This window comes from Octopus bimaculoides, chromosome 6, assembly GCF_001194135.2.
Source record: "Octopus bimaculoides isolate UCB-OBI-ISO-001 chromosome 6, ASM119413v2, whole genome shotgun sequence".
NCBI lineage: Eukaryota > Metazoa > Mollusca > Cephalopoda > Octopoda > Octopodidae > Octopus > Octopus bimaculoides.
In genome coordinates this window covers 80,614,061-80,618,965 of record NC_068986.1, presented here as the reverse complement: position 1 = coordinate 80,618,965, position 4,905 = coordinate 80,614,061, and positions in this window count along the sequence as shown.

The window sequence follows — 4,905 nt, the reverse complement described above, 5'->3', positions numbered from 1 at the left end:
GCATTCGTTTATTTATTATTTTTTTTGTTATTACAGTTTATTGCACAAATGATAGAAAAATAAATTATTATGATATGAAGAAATATAAGCAGTTTTCTCTTTTTAATTGTTATTTGATCTTCAAACTCTATCTTTACGTTTCACAAACATTTTGGGAAATACTTCAGAAAAATATCTATTAAACAAAATCACTCAGAGAGCGCAAACTTCCGCCAAGGCAACACCAACGTCTTCTCAACGATTAGCCAGAGATGATTTTAAAATGAGAATATCTGAAATAAACTCGACTGCTCTCACAAACGAGAATACTGAAAATGAACCCGACCACTCTCAAAAATTAAGTAAAAAAAAAACAGGGAAAGTAATCGAGAATCCTTGTCCGGTGCGGGATCGATCCCAAAATCTAAACAGGCTAATCAGATATGAGATAATAACAATTAAAAGTAAATAACTCTGAAAAGGGATTTTGTGCGTTCCCAGAGAATATTACCCTCAGGGTCACTAGTGTTGGTATATTCGTGAATAAGTCAGTAACCAAAATAAGTGGATCTATTGTTTAGGAAAATACTATTTACTTGTTTAAGGGTTGTACTGGATAAATTGCGAAAATAACTCTAACAGTTCAAATACTAAGAAATAAGCACACTCAATTTGATTTGTACCAAATAATATAGAAAAATGAATGGGTTATTTCCCTTGGCTGTTAAAATAAAATATATTAGTTATATATAAGGATCCCTTCCAGGGGCCCAATTATCAATTTTTTTCAACAATCTGAGTATGCCATGAAGTTTCCAGACATGAGTTGTACTCACGTGTCAAGTTTCATCAAAATCGATAAAACGATGTAGGAGGAGTTAGCTAACAACTCTGAAAACAAACACATCCACGGACAGAATTTCCCTCATATGTAGTAGATCACCGATACATGTCATACTTTGGAAGAAGTTTCTCGATGCATGTAGAACAGTAGAGGTAATTCCCGATGTACAGTGGAGGTAATTCTTGATGCCAATAGTAAGTCTTCGTATGTGTGACATAGTTAGATAGCGTCCATTGTATGCATTACAGTGAAAGACGCTGTAGATATGTGGTTATGTCTCAACAGATATCATCAGTACATACAAGACAAACAGATAAAAAGAAAAAGAGCTCAACACATTATGGCCTAAATAAGTTGCAAAGATGAAAGAAAAATGGACTAAGAGAAATAGCTCGAAATGGTTAGTGGCATGTATTTGAACAACAACAGCAAATAAGGGTATGTCCACAACTGCCATCTTGTCTTCAGACAATCAGACATGTCAGTTTTGGAAAAATTGATGTCGTCAGTTTAGAAAAAATTCTTTATTCACGAGATTACCTCTCTACATTTGAAGTAGGTACTAATTGCTACAAAACTTTTAAATATACGCTTGTGTGTGAGTGTGCGCGCGCGTGCATGTATGTGTTTGTGTATGTGCGTGCGCGCGCGCTTGTACTTTAGGTTAGTTAAAATATGTTTCTAACATATTTCAATTTCTAAAGGAAAAATTCACTGCCGTTACCGTGGAGAAAAGATTCTCTCTTATGGTAAAAGGTGTAAAAACACCATATCAGTTGTGTTTCTCTCTAGCTCTTTAGCCATCCTCAATAGGAAATACCGAAGAGAGATAACTCTGGGCAGAGTCAAAGCCATCGCTTTATCTAAGAATGATCCAGTCACTAATGTTGATTGTGTTCAGATAAAGCTAGGGATTTGAATCTGCCTATGTTTATCACTCTTCGATATTTCCCGCTGAGGAAGGTTAAAGAGCTAGAAATGCATCTGGGAATCCGCTAGGGAGAAGCACTGTATAAATATAATGTTTTACACCTTTTACCATAAGAGAGAATTTCTTCTCCACGGTAACTGCACTGAATTTGTCTTTCGAAGTTAAAACATGTCACAAACCTAAAGTTTATTTATTCCTCATCACTGCTTGGCGCTAATATTGCTATTTTTATTTCGACCAGGGAGTCCACGAGTGCCACTCAGTCCCAGATGATGATTGACTTTAGATAAAACTACAGCTTTGAATCTGCCTGGAGTTATCTCTCTTCAGTATTTCCTATTGAGGAAGGCTAAAGAGCCAGAAACGCGCCAGGAAATTCGTTAGGAGGAAGCACTGAGCAAATGGGGTGTTTTATACCTTTGACTATAAGAGAGAATTTCTTCTCCACAGTAATTTCAGCGTGAGTGACCTTGATTATTGGTGCGCCTTAATACATTGAATCTTTATTCTCTCCAGCGCCACCGCGAGTGCTACATCATTTGCACAATGTAGAGAGTACACCACCAGCATAACATCAGATTCAGAATTTATCCAAGGTTGGGGCCAACATGTCGTATTCCCTCCCCCCACTACACAATTCAGGTTCATAATACATAAATTCACTGCAACACAGTTTCTTTTCCTCAACAGACCCAGCTCTATTTAACATTATCTCAAATAATCCACCTATACATGGATAAATCACAGTCAATAGCAACTCCCTGCTTGAATGAGCCATGATAACACAAAATTTGTCTTTAAAATGACTTAATAGATACTATTAGGGGGTGCTATTAAGTTAGACATGACCTGGGCCAATCTTTGGCCCAAACATATCTAAGTTATCTAAGTTATGTATATTTATTTATGTATGTGTGACGGATGATGTAGCATCCTTAGTCGCTTATCTAATTAAAATTGATTACGAAACAGCTATCAACTAATAGAATAAACATCTATTCTCTCAATTCACTTATCTGAGCAATTTTTATTCTTACTGTCCACCATTGAGGTTCCTGGATTTTCACAACGACTGAGAGGTTACATCTTAGCCTTAACTACGGTTCTTCTCCATAGCCACACACCAGACCGGGAGTTTACTGTACGCTTGATTCTTTGAATCCCTATTCACACACACACACACACACACACACACACACACACACACACACACACACACACACACACACACACAAACACACACACACACACAAACACACACACAAACACACACATACACACACACATACACACATATACATTCACTGCAAGTTGTTTTTATTGAAATACTTCATTTAGACGCCGTATTTTGGAAAAGTCAATACGTAGATACACATATCTGGGAAAATAGAAAAACAATTTATTCTTTCATTGTGTCATGTTTAGAATATGTACGAGGCTTTAAAAAATGTGCTGGTCTCGATTCATTCGGCTAAAAAAATTTCAAAGTGGTGCCCCAGCATGGCTGCAGTCTAATGACTGAAACACGTAAAAGATAAAAATAAGAGATAGAATAAGTAAATCAACGGATAGATTTAAAAACGAGGTCAACTATACAATTTTACTACGAATTCAGATTTCAGATTCTAATTAACCCCCACTCGCTTCCACCTGAACCCTAACCAATAAAGAAGTAACTGAATTCAGTTCACTTCGAGCAGAGCTGGTTGAAAGACCCTGAACGAAGTTTCACAGAAAATTATGCTCGGTAGCATATGCAACGGCTCAAATTCTGTGCAGCGGAAACACGTGTAGGTCGTCGCAAGCATAAAAATATGCTGTATATCATAGTAATATAAAAGGGAATAAATTTTGAGGATGCACCAGTTTCCATATTCTCTGTTGTTATAATTATTGCAAATATATACATACACACACACATACATACATACATAATATATATATATATATATATATATATATATATATATATATATATTTGTTCATAGAAAAACATGTAATCGTTACCAATATAGCAAGAGATTTCACCGCAAAAAAAGTCTAAATTGAATATGGACTGGATTTAGAGACGATGTCTTGGTATTTACCTCTTGTTCTCGATTTTTTGTTTGTTCTTAAATTTATTTCTCTGAAGACGTGTAAGGCAAATTATATGTTTGACTTAAATTTGACAGTCAAATATAGCCTTATACAGAAATGTTGACGTAGGAATAAATTTCAATAATAATGGATATTAGCGTCAAAACTCTCTTTTAAATTTAAAACTTTGGAGATATATATATATATATCTATATATATATATATATATATATGTAAGTATTATATGTATATACATGTGTGTGGGTGGGTGTATGCCTGTAAACAACATATAATTTGTATTTATGTATATATATTTGTATATATATTTGTATGTATGTCTATGTATGTGTGTGTAAGCACGGTCACACATACACAGAAATGCATGAATAATAAGCTGCTTATAAATTGTGCCAAATATTTTGTGGGGTACACCGACAAATTGTTTTCATTGAATTCTGGTCAGATTGTGTGTACGTAAGACAAATATTAGAAACTGAATGTTGCACTGAGACATGTATTCGATCTTCTATAGCTTTCTCTTGTTATATCACAAATTTCACGCTTCAGCAACAAAAGATGATATTGAACGAAAGATGATATTGAACGCAAGTAACAATACCAAAAACGACAGCAGAAACTTTCATAACGACCATGACAACAATGGCAGCAAAAGGCAATAAGCACCTCTGTTCATACACCTCTGTCCACAAGCAGCGACAACAGTAGCAATCACCATCAGCCACTGCCACTACTGCTGCTGCAGCTACTACTTCTGCAACTACTATTGCTGCTCCCCCAGCAGCAGCTGCTAGAGAAGCAGCAGCTGCTCCTCCAACAGCCTAGTACTTATTCTATCGGGTCTCTTTTGCCGAACCGCTAAGTTACGGGGACGTAAACACACCAGCTTCGGTTGTCAAGCGATGTTGAGGGGACAAACACAGGCACACAAACACACACACACACACACACATATACACATATACATATACACATACATATACGACGGGCTTCTTTCAGTTTCCGTCTACCAAATCCACTCACAAGGCTTTGGTCGGCCCGAGGCCATAGTAGA